The 17,240-nt window shown below is 39.1% G+C and overlaps 1 pseudogene; it reads left to right on the forward strand.

Annotated features, from left to right (window-relative positions):
• Window positions 1–10,351: 10,351 nt before the first annotated feature.
• On the forward strand, window positions 10,352–11,306 carry LOC100757498 (annotated as a pseudogene).
• Window positions 11,307–17,240: the final 5,934 nt, after the last annotated feature.

Genomic DNA, 17,240 nt, shown 5'->3' on the forward strand with positions numbered 1-17,240 from the left:
CCCTTTCCTTTTCCATTTTCTAAAACCTTCCCATGTATCCCTTCTTGCTTTCTGTTAGTGACCTCTTTTTCCTTAATTGTTGATATATATATATATATATATATATATATATATATATATATATATATATATTGTATAATTGGAAAGCTCTACATGGAGATGAGGCCCTGCAAACTTTCACTCCCTCCATGTTGGCATCATCATTGTTCCTATCCTGTTTAGCTATCATGTTGAAGAGACTTCATAGGTGGAGCCTCTCTGATGTCACACGCTTTTATTTAAATTATGACTTAAAAATTAAAATAATAAAAAGTACCTTCATAATTTTCCACGTAATTAGAATATCTACATATCTCCCATTCTTTGTATCAATGTAAGATTCTGTCTGGTACCCTACATTCCAGCTTAAAGGACTTCTTGAACTACTTTTGCAGTCCAGGCCAATGAGTGATAAAGCTTCCTCAGCATGCTGTGCATCTGAAAAAGCCATTGTTTAAATCTTTGGAGATATTGTCACTGGGTAAAAAATTTCAAGGTTGTGTTGACTATGCTTCTTTGAACAATGCGTACTGTTCCTTTTCTGGACACATGGATGCCATCCAAAAACTTCCATTGTACCCTTGGTTTTAACTGTGTGGCTTCCCAAATCAAAGCTGCTGGGTTTGAAATATCATTTTGAGTATCATTTTCTTCCAAGGTTAAATCATCCTTCTAGATTTGAGAAGAAGAACAAGCAGCACCTGTCCCCATCTGAACACTCCGATTTATTTTTCACCTAACAAATCAGGAAATATAACTGGAGATTCTCCCGAATAACAATGCTGATAGGGAAGTGTGAACTCACAAACCTTATCAGGTAATGGAGACCCACTGTAACAACCTTGGGAACATGTTGAGAACATGGCTACAGATAGTCTGTCCAGAGTGATATGATTAGAGTCTTTCCAGAGGGTTCCTCTGGGGCCCTTCATGGTACCTGTGTGCCCCCTCAGAGTCATGTCAGCATTTTCTGAAACACTGGCAGTCTGATTGTTGAGAATGGTCTTCATTCTCATAGTAGGTGTGGTAAAAAGCAGCTGTTTCTTTAAAAGATAATATTTTAATTGGGTGAGATACTGTGAATTGTACTTTATTTAATGATAGTTATTTTTAAACTATATTGAACATTTTTTGTAAAGTCAAGTTATTTGACTAATTTCATCCTTTCTATTATTTTTTTAGTTACCACATAGTAACAAGTTTTGCTATGACATTTGTGTGTGTGTGCATGCATGTGTGTCTGTGTGATTATACTTTGCTCTAATTTATTCCCTCCCCACACTACCTTACTCTATATCATCCACCCACTCTGGTTTGGTTCTCTTCCTTCCCCTAGATAGTTCACTTTTCTGTTTACCTGTTACAAGTGTGCCATTACCATCATCTCCCCTGACTGTCTTAGGAATTCTTCCTTCTCTCTGACTATTCCCTTTCTTGACCTTCACACACACACACACACACACACACACACACACACACACACACAGAGAGAGAGAGAGAGAGAGAGAGAGAGAGAGAGAGAGCCACACGCATATATAATTATAAATCTATATTCTGCATAATAGAGAAAGTATGCAGCATTTTTCTAAGTTTGGCTTATCTTGCCCAATGATTCTTGTAAATGTCATGATTTCATTTTCCTTTGTGACATAAAAGTCTATTTGTATATGTACCACATTTTCATTGTCCATTCATCTGTTTATGTAGGCTGATTCTATTCCCTGTGTACTGTGAATGATCCATCATTAAACATGGATTCACAAGTATCTCTATAGTATAATGATGTAGCATCCTTTGGGTATATACCAAGAGAGAAATAGTTATCTCATATGTTAGTTCCAATTTTAATTTTTATAACATCTATACTGATTTCCATAATAGTTACATAAGTTTACAGGCTCACCAGAGTGAATATTGTCTCTAGTATTTGAGGTCATTTGTTTTCTCAATGATAGCCATTCCAATCAGAATAAAATGGATTCTCAAAGCAGTTTTCATTTGCATTTTCTTCACAGGTAAGGTGAGTATTGGACATTTGTATTTCTCCTTTTGAGGACTGCCTACTCCGTTCACTACTCCATTTGTTAACTATATGAATTCAGTTTTTTTTATTTAACTTGTTTATAGTTCTTTGTATATTATGGATATTAATCACTTCTCTGATATGCAGTTGGCAAAGACCATTTCCTACCCACTTCATGTAGACAATTATTTCCTTTACCATGCAGGAACTTTTAACATCATCTACTCCCATCACTTAATTCTTATTCCCTAGCCAGTGTTCTTGTCTATGCCTCTATCTGAAGGCGTTTTGTTTATTTTGAAGTTTCAGGTCTTACATTAAGTTATTTGATCCACTTTGAATTTATTGTCATATAATGTGAGAAAAAGAGATCTATGTGTGTAAATTCAGTTTTCCCAGTTATGAGAGTCTCTTTCCTCTTCCTTTCTTTAACCTTTGTCCAGAATGATGTAACTGTGGCTGTGAGGGTTTATTTCTTAGTCCTCTATTCCACCCTCTATTCCATATTATCTATATGTCTGCTTTTGTGCCAGGACCATACTTTTTTTTTTACTATGGCTCTGTAATATACTCTGAAATCAGGTATTGTGATATCTCTTGTATTGTTCTTTCTGTTAAGGATGCCTTTGCCTATTTCAGTTTTGTGCTTTCACATGTATATCAGGTCTGTTTTTTTTTGTTTGTTTTTATTGTTCTTTTTTGTCTATGAAGAATGACATTGGAATTTTGATGGAGATTATGTTTGATCTGCAAGGCAGTTTTTGCTAATATAACCATTTTCACAATATCAATTCTGTAAATTCATGATCAAGGGCCTTCTTTCCATCTTCTAGTGTCACTTTCAATTTCTTCCTTTAGTGTCTTAAAGTTTTTATTATAGAGGTCTTTTACATGGTTACCATGGGGAACCAGGATGATGGTGATAGCCTATGTTGTTTTGGAGTCTTCTGGAACCTCCCTGAACAAGAATTTGTAGGAAGACCATTTTCTTATTTGCATTTTGTGGTCAGTATTGAGTATTTGAGAAATGTCCTTTACATATCTCTAGAACTTAGACTATCACTCCAACACTCTCTCCTACAACATTTTTCCATTTTGACATGTTTCCTCATTTCAGATGATACTTAAGCTTCCTCCACCTATGACAGTATCTAAAAACATACCCTAGACAATAATGTAGAAACGTGGTTCAACGCCTTTGTTTTCCATATTCCTGAATCATTGTCCTTCATTGCTTATTATTCAACACCTTACGTTCCATTGATTTACCTATTTTGTCTGGAGTTTAGCTCTTCATCTAAAATAGGATGGTAAGTCTTACATGTTATTTCATCTTCATAACAAAATGCCAATGCACTCGTATTATGCTACTGTAATTCTACCGTATACATATATTTTAATCTAGTTCTTGGACATGATGATAAGCTATGAATCAGTAGTTATCAGGTAATAATTAGGAGAATACTTCACCTGGGGAAGCTTGAAGAGTTTATGTTCCAAAAGGAGTATCATTATAAACGCTCCCATTTCTGCTGAAATGTACAGAGAAAGGCAAAGAGAAAATCAACAGAAGGAATCAGATGACTTTTTAAACACTTGAGTTTCTCACTGATGTTGCTGGAGAATCTTTTCTTGGGGTCATACAATATATGCATCTATTTACCTAAATAGTGAGTCAATTTCAAACCAAAGTGACCATTGTATGAAAGTCCAACTTTCAGAACCAGTGAGTTCTTGTTAGGTTACAGCTGCATGGCTATAAAGCCCAGCAGAACATGGGTGAAGTCTCACAGAAGCTGCAACACTAAGCTCTGTGCATGTCTCGTAGGCAGCTAGCTGGGTCCAATTTCTTCTCAGTCATTGACTGGTTGGAGTCCTCTTCCTGACTGTTCTTTACTGCTTTGTAAATCTAGGGAGGGAATCGCCTGCCTCCTGCCAATCTCAGCTTTCCCAATGTTCTACAATCAGTTTACTTCCTGAGTCTCATGAGTCTACTCCCTCCCCACTAGAGGGGGTGTTTCAGTTCAAAGGAAATTGCTATACAACAATTGGTAGTATCTTAAAATTCAAAGAAGAAAAAAAGAGTCCAACTCAAATCTCAAGGAAATAAACAATCATTTATCTCCTTTTAGTATTTAATAGTTTATTTCTGGTAGAATAAAGGCAGAGGGATTAGTTTAGGCACATAGTTTAAGTTTGTCTCTCTCTCTCTGTGAAGTTTTGTATTCATTTGATTAATAAGACAGGCAACTTATATTAAGACATACAAAGCAGAGAAGATGAAAATTTAGAGGCAGGAGAGCTAAAATGCAAATTTAGTTATGTATGTTCTCCTGAACTGTTTATAATTGTTTTATGCCACATGAAATCCAGTAGATTCTGTGTGACAATTTCCACAGACTGAGGCAATAACTTCAAAGAAGGAGGTCTCCTGGAAACGGTTGTGGAACTCTCAGCCAGAGAAAAATATTGAGCCGTAGTTCTCATGGCAATCTCTGTTGTTCTATTCTTTTCTCATGTTAACAAAATCTTCCTGAAAGCCTACACTGACATTTCAAGTGAAAGGTATAGATAAGAAAACCATCCCCTGAGATAGGGTCACTAGCCATGACCTCATCTCCAGAAAAACCAGTGCTTTCCAAATCATCCATGTCATTCACATAAGTACAAATAGTAAAAACTTTCCCAACAATAAAATTTCATATGTCTGTACATGTGTCATCCAGAGTGGGCTTGTGTCTGGTAATGAAAGCTTTTAAAAAGAGTTGAAATAGTTGAAATAGCTCAATATTTCAAAAAAAACTGAAAAGAACAAGGTAATAAATGTTAAACAACAACTTATCATAAATATATATTAATTTGATCTAAGACAATTCTATGTTTTGATTAACTAAGGACAATTCTGTGTTTTGATTAACTCTGGATGATTTCATGTTTTAGATTTCTTTGTCAGTATGCTAAGTAACAATAATGTCATATGTTTGGGTTTGTTTAACAAAAACATCCCCTGAGAAAATATCTCTATACAAAAGCCTTATTTGAGAACTGCAAAAGACACTCAGATTCAAACTGCCTCTGTATTTGTTTCTGTTTGTCACCACGGAATCCTTACCCACCTAGTCTTTGAGGACCCTCATCCTAGGGACTCCTATACCTGGCTGGGGTGGTCCGTGGCAGTTTTAATCTCTATGGTAATTTGAATGAGAAATGTCCCCCATAGGATAAGATATTTGAACCCTGGGTTCCAGTTGGTAGCACTGTTTAGAGGCAGGGGAATAATAGGACCTTCAGAAGGTGAAGCCTTGATGGAGAAGATATTTCTGAGGATAATTTCACTTGCTGGGTATGTAGTTACCAAATTACTATTGATCTGCCCTAATTCACAGAAGTCCAGCAGGCTATGGAAGACAAGACTCCAGCAGAAATGTCAATAATGGACTCATCGCTCATGCAGTATGGAGAGTATCAGTGGCTGGGGAGATGGCTCAGTCTGTGAACGGATTGCCTGGCAAGCATGAAGATCCACCTGAGCTCACTCCCTAGAACCACAAGAAAGAGTTGGGTGTGATAGTGAGTACTTGTAATCCCAGGGATGGGGAGATAGATAAGGGGTCCCTGGAGCTGGTGGCCAATTGGTCTAACCTAATCAACAAACGCCAGGCAAATGAAGAAATCCTATCTCAAAAACAAAGCAAACAAAACAAACCCCAAACAACAAAATAAAAAATCAAACAAATAAAAAATGTGTCTGGTAACATAGGAGGAACAACACCAGAGGCTGACCTCTGGCTTCCACACATGAGTACATGCATGTGATTGTGCAAGCATACATGTATACAATAACAAACAAAAAGGGGCAGGGACATAGGTTTTAGCTAGGAGGCAGGAGCTGTAGGGTTTGGGAAAGAAAAGCTTGCTATCTGGTGGGCATGTGCATTTTCCCTGCAAAGTTTCTGTCCCCCACTCACTTTCTGAATGTTCCATACCTTAGGAAAGAAGTAATCCTACCTTGTAACTATTGACAGCTCTTCTTTTACACAATTTGCCATTCAGTGATCATGACACACTCTGCATTGGCATAATCAGCATGTGTCCAAGATTAATGCCACATATGCCTCCTTCCACTATTGATACGGAAAATCCTACTCATGCCTTATTCTACAAATACAAATGAAGTCTTGAGCATGATTTTCTTTTCACCTTTTCATGCTTCGTTACAGAATTTCCCGAGCCAGAACTTAAAAAAAGAAAAAAAAGAAAGTCAAAAAGAAAAAAATGAAAGTCTTCACAATTAACAAAAGGAGTCTAAGAAAGCTGGAGTGATGTCCCCATTCTCCTTAACTTAGAAGATAAAGCTTTCTGCATCATGAAACAGATTCAGACGGTCTGATTTGCTAAGGTTTTAAAATGAGAACTGTTCACAAGAATATCAATCTTGTTTCCTGCACAACAAGGAGACCCGTGTGAATATTCATAACCGCTGCCAGCTCCTTCCCGTCTCTCTGCTAATATAAATTTGTCCTTGGAAGTCGCAAAGACTTACAATACTCAAGATTCTTGCCATTCCCCCTGATAAAACCCAGGACAGTATGCAGTTCTTTCTGCTTATCTTACTAGGCCTGACATTATTATTATAATTGACCCGTCAGTGCTCTTAGACAATATAAGTACTTGCCGTATTAGAAAAGACTCTCTGGCACTTTTTTCTTCTTTTATAGGCAAAGGAGGAAAAGTTAAAGTCCACAACTGCAGCTTCTCTTGTTAAAACAAGAAGATTGGGGGTCTAATTTATCCAGAAAAATACCAGTTTAAATCTACATACAGGGCTTTTAAGGGGGTTCCACAAGGCTACAAATGTAGAAGTAAGCATTATGCAAAAGGAGAAATGCTGAGATTTTCAAAATGGCTTCATAAGGTGTTTTTCTAGCAAATACTTCCAGAAACCTACTTTGTGTTAATCATTATTCTACTGTCTTAGCCAACCCAAGACTCATTTTGACGCTATTTCTTGCTTTCTGTTAATAATAGCATCTAATTTTGTTTATATTCCTACACAGGACCCTCCTTTCATCTTTCGAGCTAGGAACTCACTGGCTCTTTGTCTTGAACTTCATCTTTTGGGCCACATAAAAGACAACCTAAAAAGATGGAATGGTCTCCTAAAACACACTCATAATTGAATGTCACTCTCAAGCGTGATAGGGGAGGGCATGAAACAGAATTAATTTGATTTGCACATATAAAGCCATGTAGAATTACTTAGAGCAAAGTGTCACCAAAAAAAACCTCACATCTAGTATATGACAGCGGTAAATTAACATTTTCAATAACTGTTTGATTTTATCTCTTCTTATTTGAAGGCCAGCTTTACTTTGGAACGTACATATAAGAAACCTGAGCATGAGAGAGGTTAGCATCTTATTCAACAACATGTATAATAGCCGTTACCCATTACTGCTGAGATTGGCACTTAAGACTCTCTTGTCTGTGTATACACATCCTACTGAATATGCAAGGTCTTTCCTACTGAAATAAATTGCTCCATGTGCTTCGACAACTCTGCTTGGCTTTCCAGCCTCCTGTTTTACACTGAAGCACTTGTAGAAGTCTTTCTTGATGGAGGAAAGGCATACTAAGTGAATGAATACACAGTGTAGAATGAGAAGGCTCATTCATTCCTATACAAGTGTTTAGGGAATTTACCAAGACATAATTGTTTACTGATATTGTGGCAGGCACAGTCCTAGTCCCTGAGTTTTAGAAGAGGAGAGAGCAATGATCTGTGCCCTAAAAGAACTCTGGATTCCTTAAAGACCCATCACTCTGAACCACTTCATAATGTCACAGAACTCCTGGCCCCTCGTTAGCAGGCTTTGACAGAGCTGTATCTTTTGTGATGGGGCCACTGGGCAACTTTCTGTTTCATTCTCAGGAATTGAGAGCCCTGGGGTGAGATCACAATTAGAGTAGGGAAGAAAGTCAAAATTCCTGTCAAGCCTTTGGATTTATGCCTGCCTGGGGTGCTCCTGTGGCTCCAGCAGCAAGTGCACTCTTTATCCAAGCTCTGCATACAAACTGACCTGGTAGATGCTGACATTGTGTCTTGATTACTTTATTGGCTGCTGTTTGCCCATATTAGCTCCACTAAAATGATGCACATTTCTGTCTTGAAATTTTTATTGGCTTCATTTTCTACCCAGGATAACTAAACAAATAAAGATAATTGGGCAAATTAAGATGAAAAAAAGCATGCTAATCACTTGTCATTGTGTTCTCATCAACAGATAATTCATCTGGTTCTGATGCTACCATTTAATCTACTTCCTTTCAATTTGGGTAATGTCCTACTCTAATCAGGGGAATTAAACGCCTACTCGATTATAAAGGAAGCTTCCATAAGATAGAACACGAGAACCTCAGCTATTCATATGTACATTTTGTTCAACAGCACCTGCTCATATATCAGCAACAAAGGGCCCACTCTGACACTACTTTCATGGGTATTCAAATGAAAGGAAATTAAATTTTGTGTGATGATCAATACTTTGTGTTCTGTACAGAAAGAGGACCCACACTGAAGAAAAGTGCAAACAAAGGCTACACTGAAATTCAGAATTCATTCCATTCCTCCAAAATTAAATGTCCTTGCAATAAATCATTCCACTGGGTCTCTGGGCTTTAGTAATTCAATCACGGTTTATTTATAATAGCCTTTCCCCCCCCCCTCATCTGTAGATTTTGGAGGGGAGGAAAGAGCCCTCCAAATAACATAATAACAAACAGCTGTGGTTGTACCAGAAATTTCCTAAGGAGCAAAATATATGTTATTTTTCTCATTTTGTGTGTGTGTCTTGAAAGCTTCTTGTCACTGAACAACCTGTTCATGATGTATTTACCACGCTACATAAGAAAGGGAGATTATACCATGAGCTTAGTCATGCTCGGCATGCTGCCAACAGTTCTCCTCTCAGTATGACCAGCTAGAGAACTCCTGTCAGAATTCACGATTCAAATCAGTCATGAGCTGCTGTCCTTTCCCTGTCATACTGGACAGCAGATGCTCTGACATTTCCCTTTTATTCTCAGACACTTCCAAAGACCTTAGAACAGCTCCGTAGTGAAGTTGCAACAAATTCAGCCACCGAAGGACTCTCTAGAGCCTTACAGGGTCCCTCCAGAATGTGTTTCAAGGCAAGGGGCTTTGCCCCTTTTCTGACAAGACAGAGGAAAGCCCTTCTACTTGCTTTGTATTAAAATTCAGCTTCATTTTAAAAATAAAAGTTGAATTAAATCAAACAGTTTTCCTCTTACTGATGTAAGATGCAAAATAACATCATATTGATTGGTGACTTCTTCAGGAAACTACAGCCTTCACTGGCCAGAATGTCTAAAAGACCAGGAACCCTTTTGTTGTGTTGAACTGTGAATTTATTTTCTGAGATATATGCTCATTAGCATCAATATATATTAATGGACGTTAAAGGAAGGATTAACAATTAAAGGAAGGATTTGGTGATTTTATTTTTAAATTTATAAAATGTTTTCTCAGTCTACAGTCATCCAGCTTATTAGAGGTGACTCCCATGCTCTTTAGTTTATTTCCCTGTCTACCTGCTGCTTCTGAGAGAACTGTCCTAGACAATTGTCCTGTAGATGTGGCCATGCCTAGTCTAATGATACATCATCATTGACTGTGGGCTTATAATGTAATCTGTCAAGTCAAAGCTTGGTGATAATTTATTGGACATTCAGATTACTTTTTCAAAAGTCATTTTTAAAATTCATTATCTGTCTGGTGCTTGAAGCTATATGATGAAGACTTTATTATGATTTACTCTATAAAAGAAGAAATTGGAAAGTAGATACTGTTAAAAGGTATTTAGTTCATTAAGTTCCCCAAATACACCCTTTGTATCCTGCCTCCTCTAGTCTAAGTCATAACACATATATTCACCCATTGCACAAAAGAATGAATACATGTTTATACTCAGCTTGCTTTCTCTATGCTTATATAGTTCATAACCTCATGCCTAGGGAATAGTACCACTCACAGTGGGTGGGTCTTCCCATCTCAGTTAATGTAATTAAAACTCCCCACAGACATGCTCCCAGGCCAACCTAACCTATGCAGTCCTTCCTAGATAATTATAGGTTGTGTCAAATTGACAACTAAAACTATCATAACCCTGTCCCTAGTCAACTTGTCACATAAACATATCACTCTTAAGCCATAACGACATACTTTTTGTCCCTAAGTCTCATGTTTATCGAGCTGCGCTGGAGGATTCACACAGATCTTTAAAGTACCTCAGCTGAAACCATGACCAGATGGGCTAGAGTGACCACCTCGAATAATAAGAGACCCTTGTCTGCAACATCATGGGAGCACATGAAGAAGGGATCTGCAGAGAGCACAGACCAAAACCTTCCAAAGCATAAACAACGTCAATTCAGTAGGCTGCCCCTAAAAATGATACCCCCAAACAAAACAGAAAAAGAACAAAAAGAAAAAAAGAGTGCTTAAATGAAGACATGAATGGATTCATGGAATACCTAAAACAGAACTCGAAGAGGCTTCACAATGGAGAGTTGAGAGCAACAGACAACCAGGGAAGAAATTACGGGAAGAAATTGCAGTGGCCTTAAAAAAAAAAAAGACAGCCGACGGGAAGAAAGACGGTTAAAAAAAACAAGCAGCAAAGAAAAATGCAATGGTATGCTTCCATTGTAGAAGACCTGGGCATGAAGTCGCCGATTGCCCGGCTGCACTGGAAAGTCAGGACATGGGCACAGGCATTTGTTACCAATGCGGGTCCACAGAGCATGAGATCACGAAGTGCAGAGCTAGCGTAGACCCCGCTCTGGGTGAATTTCCTTTTGCAAAATGTTTTGTCTGTAGAAAAATGGGGCACCTGCCCAGGCCCTGCCCTGAAAATCCCAAAGGAGTCTATGCCGATGGTGGCGGCTGTACACTCTGTGGCTCTGTGGAACATTTTAAGAAAGATTGTCCTGAAAATCAGAATGCAGATCGGATGGTCACAGTTGGTCGCTGAACACAGGGATTGAGTGCAGACTATGAAGAAGTTCTGGATCTGCCCAAAACGCAGAAAATGAAAACTAAAGTACCCAAAGTTGTTGATTTTTAATAAGAGTTGATAATGTTGTTAATTAACACCTCATTGTTACTTTCCATAGTAGGCCTTTACAGGTTAGAGCTGGGTGCCTGTGGAGGCAAGTCTGTATTATCGACACCACTCTGGTCTCGGTGGAGTTACATTGCCTGTAGTCTGTCTATCAAGGACAGGGTGATTCATTGCACTCTCTAGATTCTCTCGTGTGTGTGTGTGTGTGTGTGTGTGTGTGTGTGTGTGTGTGTGTGTGTGTGTGTGTGTGTGTGTGTGCGCCGCGGCGCGCGCGCGCATGTTTGAAACAGTTTCTATGTTTCTATGTAGCCCAGGTTGGCTTCAAACTAGTAATCCTGCCTCAGAGCCCTGAGTGCTGAGATTACAGGTATGTGCCAAAGAACATAATTTAACACAGAGAACTTAGACCTAACTGACTGACAGTCATCTTTGTAAATCTAAATGATGCATCAAAATTGATCACCTCTAAACAAAGCACGCAGCTTCAAGTTTGTGAATAATTAAAATTTTGTTATTCTTAATTCAGAGTATCAATTTATTGTAATAGAAATTTGTTTGTATGTTGTCACAAAATCTGTAATTTTCAGTACAGAATAAAACGATATCAGCTGTTAAAAAAAGTCTCATGTTTATCTCATAATATAAAAATACAATCCAACTTTAAAAGTCCCCATAGTCTCTAACAATTCCAACACTTTAAAAATCTGAACTCGATTAACTGTGTGGGATTACATACTTCCGATGTATAATGGCATAGACTAAACAGCCCTGTGTCAAAATGGAAGGCTGGATTATGAGTCATCAAACAAGGGAACCAAAAATCCAGCATGGTAAATACCAAATCCTGAAGCTCCATTTCCAGCAATACAAAAGTATTTCTTATTATTAATAGAATCTAAAAACCACCAATTTCTATTGATACATAGTTTAGGCTTTCTCCTAACTCAATCTAGTGTCTTATTTGGCTCAAGGTAGTAGAATCTTACTAGTTTTATGATCCCTGTCTCTTTCACGGCCACCGGGAGATGAGTGTTCCCATCTGCAACATGTTCTCATCGCTATGATTCTCTGCCTCAAACAGACCCATCAGCATAGCAGCCAGCCAAACATAGATGACTCACTGAAACCATAATATAAAATGAACTTCTGCCCTTTTAAACTGCTTTCCTTAGGTACTTTGCTATGGTGACCAAAAACTGGCAGGCACAGTAAAATCAGCTTAGAAAGGGGGAATCCTTGTAGCACCGACCCTGTGGTTCCTAAATCTTTGAGGTGGTAGGATTTTGAAAACCTCTGGAGATGTAGGATGTAAAAGACTTGGAATGCTGCCAGAAGACTTTAATCGGATACTAGGAAATTATCCTGGGAATACAGAAGACAATGGGTAACACCAATGTGGAGAGTAAAAAACTACTCGTTAGATTTCAGAAGGGAGCACATACTCTACTGGCAATTGTACCAGAGACCAATTGTGTTAAAGTATGGCAAAGAATTTAGCCATCTTTTGTACCTTTTCCAAGAATCTGTGAGGAGTGATGAGCAAAGGAGTCAGGACCAGGCTGGTGAAACTCACAGAAACAGCTGACCTGAACAAGGGGGAGCTCTTGGCCCCCAGACTGATCAATGGGGAACCAGCATGGAACTGATCCAGACCCCATGAATGTGGATGTCAGTGTGGAGGCCTCGAAATCTATGGGGCCTCTTATAGTAGATCAGTACTTATCCCTAGCATTGGAATGGATTTTGGGAGCCCATTTCACATAGAGGGATACTCCCTCAGCCTAGACACACGGGGGTGGGCCTAGGCCCTATCCCAAAGGCTATGACAGATTCTGAAGACACCCCCATGGAAGACCTCACTCTCCCTGGGAAGCAGAATTGGTATGCAATAGGTAGGGTGTTAGTGGGGGGCAGGGGAAGAGGAGAGGGAGAGGGAACCGGGATTGATATGTAAAACAATCTTGTTTCTAATATAAATAAAAAATGGAGAAAAAATGAATCTGTGTGAGGATAAATGAAAAAAGGTTATGGACTAATTTATAGGTAGAATTTAAAGCTGGCTCATCATTCTGTCTATGGCATTAGTATTGCTGCCTGCTTTTAATACAATTTACATTAAGAATTGGGAGCAAAAGGCAGAGTGCAAGGATTAGAAAATCTTGCAGATCGGCCAGAGAAGGAGCAAGCTGAAAGTTCAGTATGAAAGGGGCTTCATAAAGAGGTTAGTATCATTCAAAGGAAGCCAGGCACTTTGCTTTAGGATAATAGGAAAGATGCTTTGAGGACATATGGCGTCACCACCAATCACAAAATCAAGGGTATAAAGGTGTCAATTCATTAGAAAGAACTTCCCTTGATAGGCGAGTACCCCTAGACTATACTGTTCACTAAGAGCTGCTGTGACAGTTTGAATGTAATTGGTCCCCGTAAGGTCATGGGGAATGGCACTAGTAGGAGGTGTGGATTTGTTGGAGTGCTATGGCTTTGTTGGATGAAGTGTGTCAATGTAGGGGTGGACTTTGAGATTCCCTATGCTTAAGCTTCACTCAGTGTATAAGACCATTCCCTGTTGTTTTTGAACTCCTACCATGCCTCCCAACATTAGATAGGGAGCTATAGGCTTGGGTTCTTTCCTGTACAGTTTCATGCTTGCTTCAGTTGAAGCCCTCCTTTCTATGCTCCATTTTTTGCCTTTTGGGATGGGAACATCCACCCTGTGCTATCATCTCTTCTAAACCCATAACTATCCTTTTACTTTGTAGGGACTTACAAGTGAGTCTTCCCCACATCTCAGACCAAACACCAGAATTGGGTACATTGTGGCAGATGTACACCCACTCATATATTGTATATTTACACATGCCAAAAAAAGAATATGCTAGATATGAAATAATCAACTAGAAATATCTCCAAGATGTACTGGTAAGTGAAATAGTTTTGGCATGAAAACTATTGTAAAATTCCATTGTTACATTCATATACACGCACACAAACACAAAGAAAATGGCAAATCAACCCAATTCTAGAGAAGACTCTGAAAGGATATACAAATCAAAAATGATTAATGAACATAGGGTTTGAATGGTTCCAGCTTTACATAGAATCAAGGTAAGGTAGATTTGAAGATGACTTGAAGATGTCGGTTCTGGATACTTTTTTACAGAACAATTCTTTCATCACTTGTCAGTAGACAACCTTCAACTCTCAGCCCTTTCTGAACCACTCAGTTTCAAAGGACTGCTTTGCATAAGGTCATAAAAAGTGATAGAAGTCAGTGACCTACATTTAATAATTGATCAAGACACTAGACATTCTAAAACAATATTGGATACTCTAGTGGACAATGAGGTCAGCTGAGGATGTTCAGCCTACATCATAACAGACGATTGTCTCTACTCTGGTCTCTTCCCTCCCCTTCCCTTCCCTTTCCTCCCCTTCCCTTCTGTTCCCTTCCCTTCCCTTCGATTCCCTTTCCTTTGCTTTTCTTCTCTCTCTTTCATTGTTCTCCCACCTATGTTGGTAAAGAGCTCCTGTGATAAGCAAGCATTCTACACTGGAATTTCTGTCTCAGAATTTGCTTCCCACCAAACCTGGAGGATGACAGTGATCTCTCATCTCTGTAAAGCTGTTTGTTCTGCAAAATTGCACAGTAAAAATCAAGCTTATGGCAAACAAACAAACAAAATTACAAAATACAAGGACTGGGGCAACGTTTAAAAACCCGTACAGCAGGGTAAAGTGCATTGGATATAACCACTAGATGTGTATAGCCTTAATCCCTGACTCCTGCTTACCCCCTTCAGAATGCAACTCTTCAGGGGGCATGGTGCCAGGAGGGACCAGCCTCATCTTAATGACAAGAAAGGGTTGCTTTCTCTTTCAATCATTTTTTTTGTTGCAACCCAGGGGTCACCATCAGGTTATCTTCCTCTTTCTCATCTCTTTCCACCTTATCTTTTGAGACAGGTTCTCTTACTGATTCTGGAGCTCACCAGTTGGCTAGACTGACTGGCCTGTGATTCCTTATGATCTCTCTGTGGGTTGGGATGGACACACACACACACACACACACACACCACATACACAACATATGGCTGCCTTTGTTCATAGTTGTCCTTACAGAAAAGCACCTGTTTTTACATGGTCACTGGAGATCTGGATCCTGATTTCGTGCACACACAGCAATCACTTCAACTACTGAGCAATCTCTTCCACCTCAACATATTCTTTTACAATTTCTTGTTTTGTATTCCCAACTTTGTCAGATGGCCTAGGATAGTGGGAACTGAAGCAACTCAGCCACTTCCTGCACTGAGTCCCTCCTGCAGGAATTCCTTACATTTTTCTTGCTAAGCTCTTCACTGTCACTGCGACATTCTTATTAATGTGGTAAGGCTTATCCTGGCCACTTCACAATACTAATAGGGTGGAAAATCTCATTCAGGAGCCAATGTAGCTTTGATGCTGGAGGGCATAAATCCTGATTCTTATTGTAGATGCAAGGCATGAAAGAGATAATACAAATCATGCCGGGCTTTTCTAAAAGAACCCTTCATGTACTGTTAGCTGAACTGAGGTTTGAAACGCATACACATATGTATGGATGATGAATACATTTTAAAGAAATGAAAAAAAACTACATAAAATGATAATTTTGGTATAAGCTTGGACTTAATGGGCATAGTTCAATTTCAAGTTCCGGGGTTTTCTTTGGACACCAATCTCTGAGGTCAGAATTGTCCGTATCTGTCCATTTATTCTTATTTGCAGGCTCACTGAACTTTTACAAATTGAGTTGGTTTTCACTACCGCCATGGTTTGAAGAGATGCCCTTCAAAATTTAGGTGTTGTCAATGTGATCAAGAACTAGGGCTTTTAAGACCTTAGGCCATAAGGATTGCTTTGCTGGAGATGAAGGCTTCATAGAGCCTTCTACTAGATTTTCCTTCTGGCTCCCACCCCAAGAGAAGTAAAAAGGCTGCCTTAGTCAGGCTTTCTATTTCTGTAAAGAGACACCATGACCATGGCAACTCTTATAAAGGAAAGCATTTAATTGGGGCTGGCTTACAGTTTCAGAGGCTTAGTCCATTATCGCCATTGTGGGGTATGGCAGCACGGAGGCAGAGATGGTACAGGAACTGAGAGTTCAACATCTTCATTGGCAGGCAACAGTAAGTCAACTGAGCGTCACACTGAGTGAAGCTTGAGCAAAGGAGACCTGAAAGCTCACCCCACAGTGACACATTTCCTCCAACAAGGCCACACCTATTCAACAAAGTCACACTTCCTAATAGTGTCACTGCCTTTGGGGACCATTTTCTTTCAAACCACCACAAAGGCTCTCACCAAGTTAAATGTCACTTCCTTAACCTGGACCTTCTGGACTTCAGAACTGTCATAGACTAATTTGTAATCTTTATAAGGTACCCAGTCTATACAGGCCTGTAACAGATGTGCCAAACAGACCAAGACATCCACTCTTGTATTTTCCATTCATTTGGTGAATAGATTCATGAGGCCTAGGGAGGGTCCCATTCCTTTGGGCTTTCCAAAATAGCTCTATGGCTCTCATATTTTAAAATAGTGTTAAAAGCAATCATCTGGTACAGCAAAGAACGTAGTTGCCAAAGCCTTAGATTCCTTTCTTAGCTCTGCCCTTTACTGTGTGACCTTGTGGGTGAAAGTACATAATGAATTGATAACTAGCAAGATCAATCAATACTCCTTTCAGCCCCACAGAAATGGCCACAATCCCATACTCCTGAAATGCCTATCTCCTCAAACATCTGAATCCGTACAGGTTTTTCCCATGCTTCCTCCCCTAGTACTTAACCACAAGGACAACAAATATAAAAAAACTTGAAGTATGCATGGGGCCAACCAGATGTAGATGAAAACATGTGTGTACCTGCTTCAGAAATGTGTTTAACTTAAAGAAGTTCTGACAGCTGGGCTATGTTGGGAAAGGGACAGTTTGCCACTGTTCTCTGAGTTAAAGTGACTACAGTCACTTTTGGAGGTGGGGGGTGCTTCTT

The sequence above is a fragment of the Cricetulus griseus genome, chromosome 4, assembly GCF_003668045.3.
Source record: "Cricetulus griseus strain 17A/GY chromosome 4, alternate assembly CriGri-PICRH-1.0, whole genome shotgun sequence".
NCBI lineage: Eukaryota > Metazoa > Chordata > Mammalia > Rodentia > Cricetidae > Cricetulus > Cricetulus griseus.